General features: G+C 49.1%; 1 pseudogene; it reads left to right on the top strand.

The window, feature by feature from the left end:
* The first annotated feature begins 17,058 nt into the window (after positions 1 to 17,058).
* LOC136551491 (P-loop NTPase domain-containing protein LPA1 homolog) lies at positions 17,059 to 18,764 on the top strand (annotated as a pseudogene).
* The last annotated feature ends 4,871 nt before the right edge of the window (positions 18,765 to 23,635 follow it).

Genomic DNA, 23,635 nt, shown 5'->3' on the forward strand with positions numbered 1-23,635 from the left:
ACTCCAAAATAATGACATTGCTCTTAGTGCCATCCATGATGCTTTGGATGAAAGAACATTTGAGCAAATCAAGAACATTGAGATGGCTCATGAGGCTTGGAAGAAGTTGGAAGAATCATTTGAGGGCACTCAAGCCGTGAAGGGTGCAAAGGCATACATTCTCAAAGAGAAGTTTGCAAGCTTCAAGATGAAGGAGGATGAGAGTGTGCCGGAGATGTTTCATAGGCTTCAAGTGCTTATCAATGATCTCAAAGCACTTGGAGAAGAGGTGAAGGACAAGGACTTCTCCCACAAGTTCTTGAGATGCTTACCTTCAAGATTTGGCACATTGGTCACTATTCTAGTAAGGAGTGGTTTGGACACCATGACACCAAACCAAGTGTTGGGAGACATCATGACCGATGATACATATAGAGATGAAGATGAGAAGGAAGAAAAGAAGGAGAAGAAAGATGAGAAGAAGGATGAGAAGAAGAAGAGTGTGGCATTCAAGGCCACATCATCCAAGGGCAAAGCTAAGCAAGAAACATCTAGTGAAGAAGATGATTCATGGGATGATGATGATGATGAGAAGATGGCTCTCTTTGTCAAGAGATTTGGCAAGTTCATGGTGAAGAAGGGCTACCATGCTAGAAGAAAGAAGTCTTCATCCAAGAACAAAGAAGAGTCAAGAAGGTGCTTCAAGTGTGGAAGCAAAGATCATCTTGTTGCTCAATGTCCATACAATAGCGACAATGATGATGACAAGAAGAAGAACAAGAAGAAGGACAAGAAGGAAAAGAAAGAGAAGGACAAGATGACCTTCAAGAAGAAGAAGGGTGGTTCATATGTGGTCACTTGGGATAGTGATGCTTCCTCAAGTGATGATGATAGTGATGATGACAAGACCACCAAGAAGAAGGTTCTTGCAAGCATTGCTATCAATGAGAAGCCTTCTCTCTTCGAATCTTCATCATGCTTCATGGCTAAGGCCACTAAGGTACAAACTTGTGATGATGAAAGTGATGAAGAACATGATGATGATAATGAAAATGAAAATGAAAATGATAGTGATAGTGATGATGATGAACCTACTAAGGATGAATTATTTGACATGCTAGAAGATGCTAGAGAACACTTTGATATCAAGAGAAGGGAATGCAAAAGCTTGCGTAAGGAACTAAAAGCCCTTAAGCAAGCCTTTGATGAGCTCAATGCATCTCATGAGAGGCTAGAGGAAGCCAATGAGAAGCTTGGCAAAGCTCACAAAAAGCTTGAAAAGGCTCATTCCTCTTTGCTTGATGAGCAAAATAAAAAGAAGCATGTTGAAACTTGCAATGTAGGTTTAACTTGTGATATAATTAATGAATCATTATCTATGCCTATCATTGTTCCTCCCACTAACCCTTCTTGTAGTACTTCTACCTTCTACCTCATCTAGTAGTGATGGTTTCACTTGTGATGCCTCACTAATGGTTGAGAATGAGAATCTCAAGAAGGAGGTCAACAAGCTCACTCACACTTTGGCTAAGGCCTATGGTGGTGAGGACCGCTTGCTTATGTGCTTGGGTAGCCAAAGAGCTTCTCTCTACAAAGAGGGATTGGGCTATACCCCCAAGAAAGGCAAGGCGGCCTTTGCTCCTCACAAGACTAGTTTTGTGAAGAACAATGGTCGGTTTTGCACTAGTTGCAAGCAAGTTGGTCATAAAGAGCAAGAATGCAAAACAAGAGCAAAAATGCTAATGTATCCTCCATTAAGCTTGATTCATGCTATATGCTTACTAAGGGTACAAATGGTGTGAAGGCTAAGTTCATTGGTAAACCATGGATGGGCTCAAAGAAGAAAGTCATTTGGGTACCAAAGAGCTTAGTGACTAACCTTCAAGGACCCAAGCAAGTTTGGGTACCTAAAAAGAATTGATCTTCTTTTGTAGGTCAATTACAAAGCCAGAGGAAGGCATTGGGTTCTTGATAGTGGGTGCACTCAACACATGACCGGTGATGCAAGAATGTTCAACTCAATCAACACCAATGGCAATGATGGTTATGATAGTATCACATTTGGTGACAATGGCAAAGGCAAGGTCAAAGGGCTTGGTAAGATTGCAATATCCAATGACATGAGCATATCCAATGTGTTGCTAGTAGAGAGCTTGAACTTCAATTTGCTATCCGTGGCTCAATTGTGTGATCTTGGATTCAAATGCATATTTGGGGTAGATGATGTAGAGATCATAAGTGTAGATGGCTCTAACTTGATCTTCAAAGGCTTTAGATATGAGAATCTATACTTGGTTGATTTCAATGCTAGTGAAGCTAGATTATCTACATGCTTGTTCACTAAGTCTAGCATGGGTTGGTTATGGCATAGAAGGCTTGGTCATGTTGGAATGAAACAATTGAATAGATTGGTTAAGCATGACTTAGTTAGAGGCTTGAAAGATGTTGTGTTTGAAAAGGATAAGCTTTGTAGCTCTTGTCAAGCCGGCAAACAAGTTGGAAACACCCATCCTAAGAAAAGCATGATGAGCACTAGTAAAGCATTTGAGTTATTGCACATGGACTTGTTTGGGCCAACACAATACACTAGCATTCGGTGGTAACAAATATGGCTTTGTGATAGTGGATGACTACACTAGATACACATGGGTATTCTTTCTAGTGGACAAAAGTGATGTGTTTGCAACATTCAAATCATTTGTCAAGGGCATTCACAATGAGTTTGAAACAACCATCAAGAGAGTTAGAAGTGACAATGGTAGTGAGTTCAAGAACACTAGAATTGATGAGTTGTGTGATGAATTTGGAATTAGACATCAATTCTCGGCCAAGTACACTCCACAATCAAATGGCCTTGTTGAGAGGAAGAATAGAACACTCATTGATATGGCAAGGTCTATGCTTAGTGAGTACAATGTGAGTCAATCTTTTTGGGCCGAAGCTATCAACACGGCTTGCTATTGTAGCAACCAGCCTCTATTGTCACCCATTGAAAGAGAAGACACCATATGAGCTCTTGAATGGTAGAAAGCCCAACATTGCATATTTTTGGGTCTTTGGTTGCAAATGCTATATCTTGAAGAAAGGCACTAGATTGGGCAAGTTTGACAAGAAATGTGATGAAGGATTCCTACTTGGTTATTCCACTACAAGCAAAGCATATAGAGTTTGGAATTTGGATAGTGGTACTCTTGAGGAAGTTCATGATGTTGAATTTGATGAAACCAAGGGTTCACAAGTAGAGAATGAGAACTTGGAAGATGTTAGAGGCATTCAACTTTCAAATGCCATGAAGAACATGGATATTGGTGAATTGAGGCCTAGGCAAGTGAATGATGATGAAGATGATCAAGTGCAAGTGCTCTCTAACTCAAATGTGCAAGATGATACAAATCAAGCTAGTGCAAGTGGCTCTCATGATAATGAACAAGATCAAGTGGCTAGTACATCATCTCAACCCAATGATCAAGCAAGTGCAAGCAATCAAGTTCCAATCCTCCAACCAACCAATGTTGCAAGGGATCATCCATTGGACACTATCATTGGTGATATTTCTAAGAGGTGTACAAACAAGATCAAGATTGGCTATCATTTTGTGAGCATTTCTCATTTGTGTCATCCATTGAACCAAAGAAGATAGATGAAGCATTGAAGGATGTTGATTGGGTGAATGCTATGCATGAAGAATTGAATAACTTCACAAGAAATCAAGTATGGGAATTAGTAGAGAGACCAAAGGGACACAATGTGATTGGAACCAAATGGGTCTTTAGAAACAAGCAAGATCAAGATGGGATAGTAGTAAGGAACAAAGCAAGATTGGTAGCACAAGGCTATACACAAGTTGAAGGTCTTGACTTTGGAGAAACATATGCCCCGGTTGCTAGATTGGAAGCAATTAGAATCTTGCTAGCCTATGCTTGTGCCCACAACATCAAGCTCTATCAAATGGATGTTAAGAGTGCATTTCTCAATGGTTACATCAATGAAGAAGTATATGTTGAGCAACCTCCTGGTTTTGAAGATGACAAGAAGCCCGACCATGTGTACAAGTTGAAGAAGGCATTGTATGGCTTGAAGCAAGCACCTAGAGCATGGTATGAGAGATTGAGGGACTTCCTACTCTCTAAAGGGTTCATGATGGGCAAGGTTGACACCACTCTTTTCATCAAGAAGATTGGAAAAGATCTATTTGTGTTGCAAATCTATGTTGATGACATCATATTTGGATCAACCAATCAAGACTTTTGTGATGAGTTTGGAAAGATGATGGCTAATGAGTTTGAGATGTCCATGATTGGAGAGTTGAGTTACTTCCTTGGTCTTCAAATCAAGCAATTGAAGAATGGTACATTTGTGAGTCAAGGCAAGTATATCAAGGACATGATCAAGAAGTTTGGCATGAGTGATAGCAAAGTCATTAGCACACCAATGGGAACAAATGGCAACTTGGATAGTGATGCAAGTGGAAATATGGTGGATCAAAAATTGTATCGGTCTATGATTGGAAGCCTACTCTATGTGACCGCATCAAGGCCGGATGTCATGTTTAGTGTATGCATGTGTGCAAGATTTCAAGCCTCACCAAGAGAAAGTCATTTGAAGGCTACAAAGAGAATATTGAGGTACTTGAAGCATACACCAAATGTTGGTTTGTGGTATCCCAAAGGAGCAAAGTTTGAGCTAGTTGGTTACTCCGACTCGGATTATGCGGGATGCAAGGTTGAAAGGAAGAGCACCTCAGGGCACATGTCAATTGTTGGGAAGATCACTTGTTTCATGGTCATCAAAGAAGCAAAATAGTGTTGCATTATCAACCGCCGAAGCCGAATACATATCCGCCGGTAGTTGTTGTGCACAAATACTTTGGATGAAGGCCACTTTGAGTGATTTTGGAATCAAGTTCAAGAAAGTGCCATTGCTATGTGACAATGAGAGTGCAATCAAGTTGACCAACAATCCGGTTCAACATGCAAGAACAAAGCACATTGATGTCCGCCACCATTTCATAAGAGATCACCAACAAAAAGGGGACATTTGCATTGAGAGTGTAGGCACCGAAGATCAACTTGCCGATATATTCACCAAGCCATTGGATGAGAAAAGGTTTTGCAAGCTAAGGAATGAGTTGAACATATTGGATTTCTCAAATATGTGTTGATGCACCCCCCACTTATATGACATGCCTCTCCTTCGAGCAATCCAAGGTAAAAGTTGATTGGCATGGCATACATCCTTGCTAAGGACATGTTTAGTGCATCTAGTCATCTCTCCATTTTATTAGGCTCATTCATGAAAATCAAATGAAATTTGATGATTGTATGGTACCACTATTGCTTCCATGCTTATTTTGATCTAGTGGTAGCATATGACATGTTTGTGGGCTTGTAAACCTAGTGTTTAATCTAGAAAATGAGCTCTAAGTGTTAACTCAACATGGTACAAGATAACCCTTATTTGGAGGTGTGAAGAAGCTTGTCCTTGGATCAAACCGAGTTAAATATCTTTGGCAAATGATCTAGATTGGACCAAATTTGGGAAAAATGATCCTCACCCCATTGATTGACATTGATAATCTCTAACCTATCTACATTTTGAACCTTTGTGGTCATTGATGACAAAGGGGGAGAAAAACAAAGATATTAGTGTAAAACAAAGATATTACACAAGGGGAGAGAAAACAAAGATATATAGGGAAGATAAATGAAAGATGCAAATGATAGGGGAGAATTGACATAAGGGGAGAGATATGACAAAGAAAGGGAATCAATTAAAATTTTGAGCACACAAGTAGGGGAGCAAGCTCATGAACTTGTATGGTGCATTTGAATGTGCATTTCATATGTTTGCTTGCATGGCACTAAGTTCTAAATTTGAAAATATCCATGCTTGTGTGATGTATGCTAGTTGTAAGATTGAATGATGAAATGAAAATCACTAGATAACTTTCATTTCCTAAGTTTTACAAGTGGTATCTTTTCAAAGTAGTGTTTCCAAGTGGTATAAAGCTAACCATGGTGCTAAGGATGGTATAATGGTGCACTCCGATTGGTATCACGCTTCAAAGGTCCATCTTTTATACCTTAGCATCATTTGGTAGACATTGTCTCCTATATTTCCTATCTAAGCATATGTGCAAGCTACAATCCAAACTCTTAGCACATATGTAGGGGGAGCAATTGCTACCATTTGGGGTTCATGAAACTTGTCCATATCCTTTTACACATGGTAAATATGCTTGGGCAAGCAACATGGATTCAATTGAATTTCAATTCATATCTTTGTGAAAGGGTTGTCATCAATTACCAAAAAGGGGGAGATTGAAAGCTCTAGTTTGGTTTTGGTGAATTGATGAAACCCTAAGTGCTAACCTAGTTTATCAAGTGATCATGAGATAGGTAGCACATTCCAAGTGGTGAAGCAAATGAAGATCATAGCATGATGATGATGATGCCATGGTGATGATCAAGTGCTTGGACTTGGAAAGAAGAAAGAGAAAAACAAAAAGCTCAAGGCAAAGGTATAAACCATAGGAGCTATTTTGTTTTGGTGATCAAGACACTTAGAGAGTGTGATCACATTTAGGTTGATAGCCGTACTATTAAGAGGGGTGAAACTCGTATCGAATGCGGTTATCAAAGTGCCACTAGATGCTCTAACTCATTGCATATGCATTTAGGATCTAGTGGAATGCTAACACCCTTGAAAATGTTTGTGAAAATATGCTAACACATGATGCACAAGGTGATACACTTAGGTTGTTAGGCCATATTTGAGCAATGCGTGAAGACGTTAGAAGGTGAAAAGGAAGTTAGTCTCGCTGGGTTCACAAGGTGACCCGGGACGCGGTCTCTGGAGGAACCGAAGCATCCTGGTCAGTTGTACAGCGAAGACGTGGCGTCGGTCAAACGACCGGACGTGGATCGTCAATGATACGAACAATAGGCAGGGTGTGTCCTTACTTATTGTCGGGCAGCGAAAAAGAAAAGTCAGATGAGTGACCGGACGTCGCAGGGTCCGATCAAGCATGACCGGACGCATCAGCGGTCGAAGAAAATCGTTTTGGCACCTTACTTGGACAATGACCTGACGCTGGATGCTGAGCGTCCGGTCAGTTTGTGCGCTTGTGTCCGGTCAACAGATGACCATTGAAATCTGACAACAGTATTTGAAGCAGGGGACACGTGGCATGAATCATGTGAATCAGACGCTGTAGGGCCAGAATCCGGTCGATCGGACCGGAGCGTCCGGTCACCCCGCGTTGTGCCCAGTGAAGGGGTACAACGGCTCTATTTCGTGGGGGCTTCTATTTAAGCCCATGGCCGGTTAAGCTCACTACCTTTGGCCATTTGCATTGACATAGCAACCTTGTGAGCTTAGCCAAAGCCCTCCCACTCATCTCCATCATTGATTCATCATCTTTGTGAGATTGGGAGAGAATCCAAGTGCATTGCTTGAGTGATTGCATCTAGAGGCACTTGGTGTTCGTGTTTCGCTGCTGGGATTCGCTTGTTACTCTTGGTGGTTGCCGCCACCTAGACTGCTTGGAGCAGCGAGGATCGTCGAGCAGAGGGTGGTGATTGTCTCTGGCTCCGATCGTGGTGATTGTGAGGGGTTCTTGACCTTTCCCCGGCGGAGAGCCAAAAGGTACTCTAGTGGATTGCTCGTGGCTTGTGTGATCCTCATCTTGTGTTGGTTGTGCGGCACCCTATTGAGGGTTTGGCGTGTGAAGCCAATTAGCGCGTGAACCTCCAAGTGAGTGAATCGCCACAACGAGGACTAGCTTGCCGGCAAGCAAGTGAACCTCGGTAAAAAATCATTGTGTTCATCATTGATTCCGAGGTGATTGGTCTTCATTGTTATTCATCCTTGTGATTGATTGGTTCCTTCATCTACACGGCGGTATAACCTTCTTGATCACTCTCTTTACATTACCGCAAACTAGTTGTCAAGCTCTTTAGTGTAGCTAGTTGTGAGAGCTTGCTTGCTTGGTTGGTGTGGCTCTTTAGTTAGCCTTTGAGAGCACACTAACATAGGTAGTGTCATAGCTATTGTGTGAATAGATACTATCTAAACTAGAATTGTGGTAGGTGGCTTGCATTTTGAGTAGGCTAGCGCAACACTTGCTTCGCCTCATAATTGTCTAACCATTTTGTTAAGTGTTGTTGTAGAAATTTTTATTAGGCTATTCACCCCCCCTCTAGCCATTAGGACCTTTTAGGTGGCCTCCTCGTCGCGCCACGCGCCTAGCGCGATAGCCTTGTCACGCCATCGACACCGGTGTGACAGGCTTGTCATGCTAGTCAGCCTTGCACGGCAGTCCTAGAAATAACATGCCATTCTAGCCTCCTCAGCCGTGCTACACTCTCTCGTCCTGCATCCACACAGGTCATAGGCCACACACATGTACACACTCTCTCTCCTTTCAAAATCTTTGAGGTAGTAGTAAACTTTTCTTTGCAAAGAGATGAGATAAGTAGAGTGCACTCAAGCATACTGTAGGAGTAGTGCATAGCCAGCAGCAACAGCCAACAAACACCGTGGCACGCTCTCTCTCTCTCTACGTCATTGTTCATGTTTTTTTTGAAACATGTGCACCAAATTATGTGACCCCACTCTGACAAGAACAAGTGGTACATAGTGCTTTGCAAAGTTAAACATTGTTCAGATAGCATTACACACCATAAGGAGTCAGACCATAATGAGTTCGAAGCATTACACACGATAAGGAGTTCAAAGCATTGTTCGTACAACTCAAGGACATCATTATCATCATCACTTACATAAGTGTTACATCTAGCATATACAACCACTACTACTAACACTAGTTGTCCATCTACCATGAAGAAGTACTACCAAATGGCAACCCATGGCCATTTGCAAAATATGTACGGATCTTGCTGCCTTTGCACAAAAGAAGCAGCGCTATCGTACCAGTCTTCCATCTACCATATACAAGACCTACATAATGCCAAACCTATTGGCATTTGCAAAATATGTACTGCACCTGTAGGCATCAGTAGAGAGGAAACACTACTCATCATCCTCATCATCGTCATGGTCATGGTCTTCGTCATCGTCCTCCTCCATGGGTGCGGGGATATGGCCGTCATTCGGTGCATCATCGGGGACTACAAGAACCAAACAATGTCTCATTGCCAACAATTGTAAGAAGATGCACAAGTCAAAACAAATTTCAAAATCAATTACTCACATAAGCGATGGATATGCCTGTGGAAAAAGGCCATCTCCCTCGCATCCTTGGCCTCCTTAAAGTCGTAGGCCTCCTTGTTTTGTCGCCAAAAGCTCATCAACTTGGCCACGTTGTTGTAAAAAGTCAGCTATCGATCGATCACTCGAGGGATGTCCTCTAAAATCTTGTTACGGGTTTTCCATGATGGCATCTCTACCCCGTACCTCGTCCTCACCTCTATCTGCTTTCTCCCGCATCCAACGCTTCCTATCTTTTTCGAGAGGCAAATGTATCTTCAGCCTCTCTACTAACTCTCCATGACCAGGGAAGTCCTCACAATCGCATGTCCTCCCCACCTAAGCAAACACAAAGCAATGAGCAAACAAACCGGTGGCCTATGTTCATGTAGTAACTTCACCGGTTCAGTCAACTCACCCATAACTCAGATGGCCCTCCATAAGCATTGCCATAGTAGTATCCGTATCCTAGCTCAGACGGAACAACTCCTTCACGAGCCTTGATGCCACACTTGCACTTATGCTCCGGCATCTTTGTGCATGGCCATGGCTTAATGCCTGCTTCAAAACTCTGCAAATTCATAGTCAGAAGGCCAGTGCGATTTGGGTCCATAGTTGTACTCCTCAAAGTCACAAGATGGGAACCCTCTCTGCAAAAAACAAATGTTCCAAGTGTAACATTGTATGTGCAAAAACGCATACAAGCTTAGAGATAGATTGCTTTCATGACAACTTACATAATCTGACGATCCACAGTGATAGAAGGTGGTGAATGCTCCACATTGGTGGGAGTAGTTAGTGTCGGTGTTTCGGACCGGGGGGGTCCTCAACCAACCAGTGAATTTGTTCTGCGTGCTCCCAATCCTGGATGGTGATGCAAAGAGACACAAGGTTTATACTGGTTCAGGCAATCGATGCCCTATGTCTAGTCTGAGAGATCGATCTTGTATTCCTTGCACCAAAGTGCTTGTAGTAGGGGGGTTACAAGCTAGGTGAGAGAGGGAGCTAGTCCTAGGTCTCGGCAAGGCATCGTGTGGGCCGCTTGAGACGTTGCTCTTAGGCGGCTGGGATGTGTGCGTGTGTTACAATGTGTTACCGGGTCTCTCCCCCACAAAATGGCCCAAGTCCTTGCCTTTTATAGCCTGAAGGGAGGACAAGGATGGTACATGAGCTAACTATACGGTGTCGTGTGAATAGAAGCGGCGTGTCCGGGCCCTGTAGCCTGTTCCTGTGGCGGCGTGGTCGTCGGAGTGGTCCGTCCTTGGAGCACTAGGGGCAGCGTGGTCGTCCCATCCGATCCTATGCATCGCGGGAGCCCCGGGACTGCCTCGGAGTGGGTGCGGCGGTGAACGTGCAAGCCACTATGGACGAACTATGTGTGAGGCCGAGACTTGGTCGGTGCGAGGCTGCACCGTAGTGGAGGGGTCTTGGCAGGCACGAACCCCAAGATAGCCGAGACCTTGGTGTACAGTGCCAAGACCTCGAGTGGGTGGCTGATCGTGGGCACAGTGTTAGGACATAGTGGCCGGTAATCCCCGCCGTGCCCTATCCCAGTCGGTATGGCGCTGATGCGACCTCGGGTCCCGTCGGCCATTCTATGGCGTTGAGCCATCGTTCGGCTAAGATTGCGGGAGTGGTTGAAGCATTAATGAGACATGACGCGCTGTCTGGAGGGTCAGTCGAGGCAGGGGGCGACGGGCTGCGGATGAGCCGGGCTTGAGCGACACGGAGAATGAGACCTCACGCGAGATGGAGAATGAGGCCTCGCGCGAGACGGAGATCGGACTCCTTACCGAGGCATGCCACGAGAGGCCTCGCACGATACGGAGAATGCGCCCCCTGCCGAGGCCTTCCATGGAGAGCCTCGCACGAGGCGGAGTTCATGTCAGGATGCCAAGACCTCCTGCACGAGGCTCGAGGCGAGGAGGAGGGCCCAGTGGGCTCAGTTGTGGCGAGTGAGGGGCCCACGGCTTACCTTCTAGCTTTATTTTTTGATGGGACTTTAGCGACCCTTTTGATTGTTCGCTCAGGGTACCTCGTTCTAAGGTACCCGATAGTAGCCCCCGAGCCTCCGGGGGAGTGCGTGCACTCTCCCTAAGGGTTTGCTAGGCTTGGTTTATACCCGCTCCCAGTAGGAATTGGGTTTTGTTTTGTGAGGTTCCGGTGGGTGCGCGCGAGCGCACCCGCCGGGTGTAGCCCTCGAGGCCCTGGAGGAGTGGAGTTACTCCTCCAGGGGCTTTTTTTCATTTTCGCTGTTGAAGCGAGTAGTTTTATAGCATTTGTCCGAGCCCATACTCGTAAGTTCGGGTTGCGGGGGTCTGGCGAGGCTGTAGGAAGAGCCCTCTAGCCTCCGCACGGAGCGAGAGGTTCGTTCAGGGGTCCCCCTGACTTTGGGTACTGACCCTCATGCTTCCTTTTCGCTCGAAAGGAGGGGTGGAATGTGCCAGGCTACCCTCGATGGGCACGAGCGTGGACACTTCCTGGTGAGCTGTTATCGGGTAGTCCGGATGGAGGCCCATACCCCGTTCGCTAGGGGACGGCTAGCGGTCCAGAGACGTACTCCAAGAGTACCAGAGGGTTTCTCTAGTGGGTGCCGAGGCCGTTCGCTGGGCCTCGGTGGCTCGGTGCCTCCCTATGGTGGGATCCCATTCGGATACTTCCCTGCCGATCTCGGACATGACTAGGACGCCCTGAGCGACTGTTTGCTCGGGCCTGGGCCATTCGTAGGCTCGCTTCTGAAGTCGTCCTTGACTCTGTTGCCCTAGGGCGGCTATCGAAACCTCTTGGAGGCCCAGCCTTCGAACCCCTGGACCGTAACGGGCTCGGTGCCCTTTATCGTGTTTTGTAATGAAACCTCTAGCGTGGGCTTGGACCGTTTGTCTTGGTCTTCGGGTGCAAGAGGAGCCCCCGAGCCTCCGCCTAGAGCAAGAGGGTGGTCGGGGGTCCCCTGACTTTTTCATCAAACCCTCACATGTCCTTTTCGCGTCGGACGGAGGGTTTGTTTGCCAAGCCTATTTTGGTCTCAGCAAGGTTACAGGAAGAGCCCCTAGCCTCTGCGCGGAGCGAGAGGGCCATCAGGAGTTCCCCTGACTTTTTATACGCCCCTCGCGCGTGGGGGTTTGTTTGCCGAGGCCCCTTTTGGGCGCGGAGCCCGAGAGTTGGGGTCTCGGCGTATTTGCAGGAAGAGCCCCCCTAGCCTCTGCACAGGGTGAGAGGGCCGTCAGGAGCTCCCCTATCTTTTTGTACAACCCTCACGCTTCCTTTTCGCTCGGAAGGAGGGTTTGTTTTGCCGAGCCCCTTTGAGTGCGAGCTGGGGTCGCTGGGTCTCGGCAAGGTTGCAGGAAGAGCCCCCTAGCCTCTGCATAAAAGAGAAGGCCGTCGGGGGTTCCCCTTGACTTTTTGTGTGACCCCTCACGCTTCCTTTTCGCTCGGAAGGAGGGGTGGAATGTGCCTCGCTACCCTCAGGTGGGCATAAGCGGTGGCACCTCCAGTGAGCTATTATCGGTAGGTCTGAGTGAGTGGAGGCCCGAACCCCGTTCACTAGGGGACGGCTAGTGGTCTAGAGACACACTCCAAGAGTACCAGAGGATGTCTCTAGTGGGTGTCGAGGCCGTTCGCTAGGCCTTGGTGGCTCGGTGCCTCCCTACGGTGGGATCCCATTCGAAGACTTTCCTCCGGTCTCGGACACAACTTTGGGCGTCCCAAGCGTTTCGCTTGCTTGGGCCTCAGCCCCATATGGGCTCGCCCACGGTCGTCCCTGACTCTGTTATCCTAGGGTGGCTGTCGAAACCCTTTGGGGCCCAGCCTTTGAACCCCTGGATCGTAATAGGTTTAGAGCCCGGTTCCTTCATACGAAAGGAATAGGCCGCAGGGAATATCTTCCCTATTGGCTCGGCACGAGCGGCACGCCTTTTTGAGGCGGTTTCATGGGGAGTCAAAACGACGCCTGCTGCTGTAGTGGCCGAGCGTGGCGTGGTGGATGGGACGTAATTGTCCTCGTATTTAATGTGGGAGACATGGGCGCGTGGGCCGGCGAAATCGGCTCGTGGTTAACCACGCCGGATCGAGGGGAAAACCTCCCCGATTTCGTCGCTGTTCGTTTTGCCTCCTCCCTGCATAAATACCCAAAGAGTCTTGCCCCTCCTCGTCTTACCTTGCCTGCATTAGCACCGCCCCCGTTGAGCCGTCGCTAGAGCAGCGGGTGGGGGAAGAGAGGAGAAGAGAGAGAAGAGGAGCCTAGGGAAAAAGCGAGAAAAAAGTGAGAGCGTGGGAGAGAGAAAAAACTCACCGCTGCACCTGATTCCTCCATCGCACCCATGGCCGGCGACATCGTCGTTGTCGAGGCGGACCCCTGGGACCCGTCGGACGTCACCGAGGAGACGCTTCAGTCGCTCGTCGACGGTGGACTCCTTCGCCCGGCGACAGACCCCGCAGGCCAGAGTGGATTGCTCCGTACGGCGAGCCAGAGCTGAGGCCTCGCGATGGCTACGTCGTGAGCTTCGTCTCCTTCCACGAGTGCGGCCTCGGCATCCCGGCGGACCGGTTGCGGGCGCTCCCGCACTACTACGGCGTGGAACTCCATAACTTCAATCCCAACTCCATCGCTCAGGAGGCTATCTTTGTTGCTGTCTGTGAGGGGTATTTGGGGATTGCTCCCCATTGGGAGTTTGGCTCCACCTATTCCGGGCGGGCACACTACCAAGCCGACGGGTACGTCGGGTAAGAGGAAGGCGACGAGGGCCAGCGGCTGCACTCTCCAAGTGCACCAGGACCGCCAGCACCTCTACATCCCGGCCCAGCTCGCGTCCTCCAACCGATGGTGGTACACGAGCTGGTTCTACCTTCGTAATGATGACGGAGGACTCCCCCTTACACTAGGCGGATTGTGGGGAGCTGCACGGAGAGATGGAAGTGGGGCGTCCCGAAGGATGACCAACCCAAGCTGGAGCCGCTCCTGGGGGGGCTGGCGAGGCTGCGGGGCCATGGCCTCACCGTGGCTGTGGTCGTGGCCGCCTTCCACCGCCGGAGGGTGCTTCCGCTGATGGCTCAGTGCAATGGCTGTTTGAGATGAGGCCGGGTGAACCCATGGAGGGCATCCGGATGTCCTCCTCTACCCTCTCCGACGAGGAAAATTCTTCGTCGGGTGGGGGAGACGTAGAGGCGAAGTTGAAGGGCGACAACTTGACCCCCTTCGCGATGCGACCGTCACAGGGGTTCCTATCGCTGGTAAGTTGTGTGCCTGCTGTAGCCTCTGAACCTCCTCAGTCTCCCCTTACCCCTTGTTCCCTTATGCGCGTTTGTCGTTCCTTCAGGGGATGAGGGACGTGCGCTCCTCTCCGCCGCCCGTTCCGAGGACGTGGGGCGGCGGCGATCAACCACGCTCAGCCGATGCGCAGAAGAGGCGAAAGGATGCCAAGGTGGCGAAGCGCATGAAGCACATCCTCACGCGCGAGGAGCTGGATAAGCGCCGCCGTCAACAATGGAAGGATGGTCTCCTGTTGGAGGAATCCCCGTCGACGTCGTTGTCGCGGAGGCCTCGGACGGGAACGACAAGGGCGAGGGAGGGCGAGGTCCCCTGGACCACCTTTCTAACATCTTGGAGGTGGCGCCGGGGCGTCGCAAGCAGTCGGCACCCCGGGAGGGGGAGGAGAAGCAGACCGAGGCCGGCGGTTGCCCGCTCCGGGGCGAGGCCGACATGCCCGAGGCGTGGGCGTTAGGCAAACGCGTCGTCAGCTCGGTGGGCTCGGCGGCCGTGGTGGAGCAGGTGGGGTGGAGGCGACGCCACCGCCCCCGCAGAGGACCGAAGGGGCGCCGGGGTCCGCTGAGGATCGACCGGCGCCGATGGATACGGAGGCGACGCCTCTGCCGCCGCCTCCACCGTGCGGATGAGGTTTGCCATGGCAAAGCGGTTGCGCCCCGTTCGAAGTAAGTGTATTTTTGGCAGGCCATAGTGCCTTCCGCTCGTTTTTTTGGTCTCGCGTTGACCCTGTAGGTTAATTTTCCTTAGTCAGAAGTGGCCTGCGGACGACCTTCCCTTGGCACCCCTTAAGGCGCTTAAGGCGAGCCCCGGCTCCTCCGCCCACTAGGTGGTGGAGGCACAAGCCGCCATCCACCGCGGCCGGCGTCGCGGGTCGACCTGAAAGAACCGGTCACCCAAGAGGGGCTGCCGAGGCGGCCCCTACACCGACGAGAGAGGAGCGCTCCCGTCCCGTGGGGGTGAGGCTCATGAGTCAGATAGGGCCGCGTGCCCTTGGTTGCCAAGGCCCCAGGGTCCGAGGCTGAGGCGATGGAGGATAGGGCGCCCAAGACCGCCGAGACCGCAGTGGCCACGGCCAGTGTTTCTACATCCTCCGAGGCCACGATGGCGGAGGCTGGAGCCCCGAGGCCGTCGGGGCCATAATTGCGGAGGCCGGAGCCCCCGAGATCACCAAGGCCATCATAATGGCGGCGGGGCCGTCCGTCCAGGAGGCGGAGATGAAGGCGGCGGAGGCCTCGGTGGCGCCCTTGGCCCAGGAGCCGCTGTTGTTGCGAGAGAGCGCCCGAGAGGCGGAGGTCTATCCAATCTCTTCCGATGATACCTCCCGGGCGCGGGAGGTGGTCGACGCCGAGGATGCCGGTGCCGTGGAACAGCCGGCGCGATCTTGGACGAGGGAAGTTCGGCCCTCGTGCGGGCGCGACCCAAGCCTTGTGGGTTGGACCACCCGGGTACTGTGGCAGAGCCGAGATGACCCTGAGGGGGAGCCTCTGTTCGCCCTTGAGGACGCAGCCGAGGGCGGGCGCTAGGGCACCTTCGAGCAATACCGCCAGCTGGCGGAGCGGTCGCTACGGACGGCCCTGTCCGTGGTGGCCGACGAACTGCCTAGAGTCGCCCAGGTTCACGTTTTCCTTTCTCGCGTGACGTCGTTTTTCTTGGTTTTGTCGCAATCCACGACCTCTGTTCTGCTTCCTTAGGAGCTCGAGACCCGGTCCCTCGGGAAGTCGGTCTTTCTTCGGTGGGAGAGGGGCATCTAGGACCAGCTTCAGCGGCAGAAGGGCCTTCTTGCCGACGCTAACGAGCTTCTGTCGGCGAAGCACGGAGGTGGAGGACCTCCGCCTTCGCTGTGCCGATGCGAAGGTCGAGGCAGCCATGGCCCAGACGCAGCTCACCCCTTTGGCGGCGTGGGTCAAGGAGCTAGAGGAGGAGCTTACCCGCGCGGTCAGCGATCGAGATGCCTTCAGGTCCCGGCCAAAGAAGCGACGGCCTCGGGCAAGGCCTCGCCGGGCAGCTGGGGGCAGAGGAGAGTGCGCACCAGCTAACAAAAGGTGCTCTAAACGAGGCCCTGCTGCAGTTGAGGCCTCGCAGATCGAGGCTATGGTTTTGAAGGGACGGTCGAGGGTGAGTTCCAGTCCCCTTGTTTTGTTTTCCTTTTCCTTATGTTTGCTCCCTGACTTCTTGTATGACGCAGAGCTGGGAAGTGAAGCTTCCAGGGCGGCCGAGGCCTCTCGGGTCGAGGCCCAGCGGTTGAAGGAGAAGGCCGAGGCCTGTCAGGCGAGACCCGACGCTGGGAGTAGAAGGCCAAGGGTGAGTTCCGTGGGCTTCCGTCCCTAACTTAGGTTGTTCTTTCTCTCGCTCGACCTCATTCCATTTTCCACAGTGCAGAGTCAGAGGCGGAGATCATTCGGGCCGCCGAGGCTTCCAGCGCGGGTTGTGTAGATGGTGCTCAAGACCGAGATCGGGGAGCACGAGGCGCTAAAACGTGCTGCCCTTTCCGCCTGTGAGGCCTTGGAGGTCGAGGGGGTTCAGTCAGGCAGCTCCCTTGGGAGCCGCTTGATTGCGCCAGATTCGATACGTCACATGATGCGAAGCTTTGTTGAAGAGAAAGAAAACCCTCTTCTCTGGGCATCAACTTATCACACAGGTGAATGTCTTGACCCAGTAGCAGTTGCTGAAGCAAAATCTAGGAGGAAAGCAAAAAAAACGCTCAGGCGTATCAAGCAGCTCAAATATTGATTATGAGAAAAGTGGGGCTCTTACCGAAAAAGTGATGGGAAATCAATTGGGAAGAAGCAAATGGCCATTGAAGGTTATAAAGCACAGAGCGAGATGGTAATTGATAGTTTGGATCGATTAATTATTGCGTGGGAAGATAGGAAAGAATCAGTTGTTGTCGAGGGTGTTCACTTAAGCCTTAATTTTGTGGTGTGCTTCCAGAAAACTATTCATTTGCACTTCTTTCCTTTCATTCCAGCTATTGATTTTCTTTTAGATCGTATCAGACCCACTATATTGCATTTCTTCTGCTAACAAAGGTGGAGTTGTAACTTTCATGGTTAACATGCCCACTTTATTCCACATTTCCTTTTAATTATTTCAGATGGGTCTAATGAGGAAACATCCTTCGATAATACCTTTCATGATTTACATATCTAATGAGGGTAAGCACACAGAGAGGTTTGCTGTACGTGCAAAGTACATAACATGACCCAACGAAAAATAAGTATGTTAAATACATCAGCAACATTAGAACTATCCAGGAGTACCTCTGCAGCAGAGCTGACAAGTACCTAGTTCCCAAGGTCAACAACACTAATGGATCGGAGTGTGGCTTCGATCCATGCCACTGTCTTTAGCTGCCTCCGTAGGCGAGCTAACGGAGATCAGTTATACGATCCTGAAGCAAATACTGTTGCTATTGTAAATGAAGAGTACAAAAACCAATGTGTCGCTAATTCCATGAGTTCCAAGGGGATGTTTAAATTGATCCAACGGCTTGGATCCTCAAGAAAGCTCATGGCTATCATTAATGTCGGCGGTTCTGTTCTAAGGCCTGGCCAGTTTGAGTCCAGGGAGGGATGGAAAATGCAGTTCTGATAACAGTAATAAGAAATCTGTGGGGAATCCAATTTATGGACCTCTAAATATGGAAGAGCAGAGTCAGTCAATCCGCAGTTTGGCACCTTTGGGATAAGTGCCTGGCCTACTGATCCGGGCTGTACAAGTCAAGCTGGAAATGCTGATGAATCATTTACAAATGCTGCTGAAGGTAGTAGCAGACAAGTTCTATCTTCATCTGGTTCTCCAAAGAAGTCAGATGGACATTGTAAAGAGGTACTAACAGCTACCTGTACCATGGGTGCTGTTTCGTCTTTCTTTTGATCAATGTTCTTTGTAAGGCTAGTGTCCTATTTTGAATTTTCTTTAACTTTTTGGGGCTAGATCCAAGAGTCATCAGCAGCATATGGCAGCGATGAAGAAGAGGAAGAAGAAGCTGATGTTCGACCTAATTCAGGGAGTGATGAGGACCTAAGTGAAGAAGACAACAGGGAGATCGATGGGGAGGTGAGATGAAATTTATTTGGATTGTTATGGCCTTTTTGTTTTTTGACCCTAAACAGTAGGTAAAAGGATTCACGCATGCAGCTGCTTCACTGTACTCTTTGCTCTGGATCCCATTGTAATCATATTTGTGGATACTTGCATGGCAGATGGAAGGATCTGTCGACGAGGACTGCAACAGATCTGATGAGGAATACGCATACTTCCGCTAGGCGCTCGCCTAGGCGCGCCTAGGCGCGATTAAGCGCTAATCGACGGCCTCCGCGTAGACTAGGGTGTAGTCGCAGTCCTAGGGGAGCAGCGACTAGGCGGACGACCCGCTCACGGGCGAAATTTTTGGCCGCCGCGGAGCGCGCGCGCGCTTATGGCGTCTGGCGCGGGAAAGGATGCGCGCGGGAAGGAGAAGAGGGAAAAGGTCGCTCCGCTCGATTTCTGCCTTCCAGGTCGCAGATAGCTGCTCGGCCACTCCCGCTCGTCCTCTCCTCCTACGACGGCGCGCGGAGGGAAGCTCCACCCGCCGGCCCCGCCGGTCGCCCTGCTCCCCGCGACCCCGCCTGGAGGCTTGTCCCGGCCGGTCCTCTGCCCCGCCTGGAGCCGAGCACTGAGCGAGAATGGAGAGGGGAGTAGAGGAGCGCATCCGGAGAGAGGGAGGGGTGGAGCCGCGGAGAGGGAGACGAGGCGGAACGAGTGGTGGAGAGAGAGAACGAGAGAGAGCAGCGGTGGAGGGTTTGGGATAAGCCATGCCTGGAGGGGGACGGGCACATGGGCCGCTGGTGGGCTAGGCCAGCCCACTCTTACTCCTCCTTTCTTTTTTTTTTTCTTTTTCTTTTCTTATTATTATTTATATACTACTCTGAGTTTGCAGGAGCTAGGAACATGCAAGAGTAAGTCAGCTAAGAATCAGATATGTACTAGCCCTCTTTTATACTTACTGTGACTCATATATAGTAGTTATATATATATATAGTTATATACATAATATATATATAATTTATGGCTTATTGTCAAAACGCCTAGGAAAACGCCTAGGACCGATTACTCCCGACTAGGCACTAGGCAATGGGTCAGCGCCTAGATTTCACCTAGCCTAGCTGAACTTTGGGAATACGACGACTGGCCATGCGGGACAGTCTGGAGAACGGCTATTTAACTGACGATGGCGTCTTTCATTCTGGTTTAAGCAAATCTTCAAGCGGCAAGTTCTTTGGTAGCAATCAGCGAAGCCACGCACGCCAAGAAACACCAAGAAAGTGTTGGTGTTCCTGAGACAGCACGCTCTTCTTCTGCTGCAGTCCCTGCTGGTACAAGCAGCAAGCGGCATGCCACTAGAAGTGGAAGCGCTCGCTGAGTGACTCATTCCGTTCTCGGCCACGGAGTGCGCCGGAGTTGGTTTCAGTATGCAAGGGATCACGCCCGTGCATGTGGCTCCGATGAGGTAGCCAATGAGCTGCACAAGACGTACTGTGTCATGTTTTTTTAGCATAAATTGCAAAGGGAAATACGGATATTATTATCTGAGGCATCATGAATGTGAAAAAGGTACTATGCTATTGATTTTGTTTTTGTTTCTTTGGGGGGGGGGGGGGGGGGGGGTTATTAGCTCCTTTTTTGTGGATGGATGAGTGATCCATAGCCATTCATCATTTTTTTTCATAAGCCAATAGTTAGTACTAGTACAGGGAATGAGGTTTTTCACTGAATTCGACAAATGAACTCGTGATATATTATCTCATTTGGGTTAATTCTCCAAACAAACACTCTTAAGTTTGCAGCGGAGCGAGCGGAACGGATTCCACCTTATTAACCGGTTCTCGTAGAGGGAATAATGACTTTTAAGGTCGCCACGATAGGATTTGGGAGAGACTACGAAGTGCTTCCGGTACACTTCTGCACACAGGAGCTATATCAAAAGCCATACAACTTTGATTACCTTTATATAAAATGACATTCTTATACATGTTTTAAAACCTTACCATAGGCCATTATATTGCCATACCGATCAGCGGGAGGCGGGGTGGTCCCCGTCCTGAAGGTCAATATCTATCAATTTTGGTTTATCGACGGCGACTTCTTATATTCATGTATTGAATTGACTGCCCTTGCTTCGTCTGCAGGTGACCTGTTCCTGCCTAGTACTATCGCTTTCTGTATTCACGAGTCACGTTTGCATGTGTCCCTGTGCAATTCTGAGTTGCCCCTCTTTTTATGGAAAAAAATGTAATTCTAACATAGTGTTTTTTAGTATCTTATAAATTTAGCCAATTATAGATAAAGAATATAATATTATATATTAAATAATACCACTAGATTAATTACGAAATGTATTCTCGTAAAAATTGATTTGAAGTCATAAATGGAATACCATTCATCAGAAAAGGGAGTAACTCGTAGTCACAAGAGTCCGAGACTAAACCACCGAGGACGACTGACAGTGATAGTGCATGCCGGCACACCGCTAGAGGTACATCTTGAATCTTTTATCTCTCTTTGCGGGTTTTATCTGCTCGTATTTGCAGAGGCGGATCTAGAGATTTTGTTTAGGGTATGCCACCGTAATTTTCTATAATTAGGTATAATCCAAATAGGATTTTATTCTGGTAGTGAGTATGTGACAAATAAATGCATCAACATGAACAACCCAAGATACAGTAGACTTCAAACCAAGCGGGGCAGAGCGCAGAGTCACCGGCTGGAGGAAGGCAAATCGGTGGGAAGGAGAGGGGCGGGGGAAGTAACCCTGGGAAGGCGGGGTTAAGGGTATGGTAGGTTGGTAGCGGGGCGGGGGGGTAGGGGATAACTGGCGGATTTGGAATCATAGAAAGGATGGTGGCGAAATAAAGAGGATAGTTGAACAGGGAGGGAGAAGGAAAAATAATAGGAAGAAAGAGAAAAAAAGAGATGGGTATTTTAGTCATTTTACCATTTTTATCTACTAGGAGAAGAGTGTTCATCCAAACATTTTACTAAAATAGCTTCAGCTACACTAGTAGAGCTAAAGCTAAAAAGAATTCTTCTTCACCAGTAAAACATAGATTTACCAAATAGTCCTTCCCCGTCTCAAGCTCTTTATCTCTTCTTTGCAAATTCACCGTGGTCACAACTCCAATTCACAAGTGGAACTGGTTTTTTTTTTTGCTTTAGATCCAAGAAAACTTCACCGGTGGAGTTAGAGCTATTGATGTATGTTTAGCAAAAACTTCACCTGTTTTATCATGCGTGGCTAGAGAAGTCACCTGTTTTATCATGCATTTGAATTAAAAACAAAAAATTAAAAAAAAATACAAAGTAGAAGCAAGCAATATTTGTTTACGTAGTATAGTCATGACTAGGGATGAAAAACGGATCAGATTGAACGGATATCACTAATATTACATTTGTTTCATATTTTGTCCGGATTCGGATTCGAGTACGGATAGTGTCAACCATATCGGATAGGATATGATTGGATATCGACAACATAAATATGCGATTTGAGTATTCGGATACGGATACAATATCGGATGTTGAATATCCGGACTCGGATACGAACAGATCTGAACCCCTTTAAACGGATTCGTCTCAAATACGGTCAGAAAATATCCGTACCGTTTTCATCCTTAGTCATGACCCATTAATGAATGTAGACAAGTCAACAACCATATCCGTCTCCTAAACTTTAGTTTCTATCACATTGAATATTTGATACGTATAGAGTACTATATAGACTAATTACGAAACTAAAAAACAAAGATTGAGACTAATTTGCGAGATGAATTTTTTAGCCTAATTAGTCCATGATTTGAACATTGTGCTATAGTAATATGTGCTAATACCTAGATTAATTAGGCTTAATAAATTCGTCTTGCGGATTACCGATAACTTCTATAATTTATTTATTATTACTATCACACGCTTAACGTGACGCTTACGTGACACTCGACTCGGCGACCTTCTGCCCTTCTCCCCACCGCACCCCAGAGTGATTGCACGGAACGCACAGTACACAGACTGAGAAACATTCTTGAAGATGGTGTCATCGGTCTGGAGGCTTTTAAGGAAGACCTAGTCAATATCTCCTTCTAGTATCCATAATTTTATATACTGACGATCCTTGAGGTTGATGAATATCATGGCCTGAATGATTTTCTCAGTGCCAACATCTAAAGTTCTATAGTAGCCTTGTGAGACGTTGAAAAGTTCCAAAGTCAACATTCGAGCTTAGTCTGACTCCAAAAGATCACGTATACCGTGACCCAAACTTAAAATGGGTTGTCTACATTGTTTTATCCGCGTAAAACACTTCTCCAACGAGTAGAGTAGGCAAAAGCGAAGCATTTTGAGTGGGAGCCGACACGAGACGCAAATAAGTCTTCTCTCGTCTTCTGTGTCTCCACGCTGCCGGAGCTCGTCCGCGCCCAGGGGCACCGCGATCTGTTCCTTCCGTCCGCAAGAGAGAGAGAAAGCGAGGGGAGAGAACGAAGCGGAGGAGGAGAGAAGCAAGGCGGCGTGCAGACCGGGGAGCAACGGCGACGGCTTCGGCGGCCTGCGGCCATCTCCCACGAGAGAGAGGCAGCAAGGGGAGAGGGGGGGGAGGAGAGCGCTCGCGGCGCTATTGCCTTGGCGCGGATTGAAGGGAGGGAGAAGCAAGGGAGCAGGGAGAAGAAGAGGAGGAGGGAAAGGGAAGAGGGAAGAGGGTGGACCGGAGGGAGAAGAACTCGTCCGCGCGAAGGCGGTACCGCGCCTCGCCAGATCTCGCGCCGGAGCCACTTCTCGAGGCGGCGAACTTCCTCGCGGGTGAGGCGCGCGGTGGCCTCCAGGCGCTCGATGTCGGCGAGCGCAGCGCGCGCGCGCTCAATGCGGCGCTCGGCTCCTCGAGCAGGGCCCGGTTCTCTTGCGGCACAGAAGCTCGTCCATTTTCTCCCCCACCGCCGAGCTCAGCCAATACGCCGCGGAACAGGCGCCCTCGCCGCCCACTTCCGCCTCCGGACTCGCCGCCCTCCCGGTTGAGGACCTCACGCGAGCCAACCCCATGGAAGGCGGCGCCGCAAACAACCTGAGCAAGGGGACCCATGGGTACGAAAGGAGACCGACGAGCGGTGGGGAGGAGGCGGCGAGGCGGGCGGCGCGCGGCTTCTCGTTTGAGTCGCCAGT

Source organism: Miscanthus floridulus, chromosome 4 (genome assembly GCF_019320115.1).
Source record: "Miscanthus floridulus cultivar M001 chromosome 4, ASM1932011v1, whole genome shotgun sequence".
NCBI lineage: Eukaryota > Viridiplantae > Streptophyta > Magnoliopsida > Poales > Poaceae > Miscanthus > Miscanthus floridulus.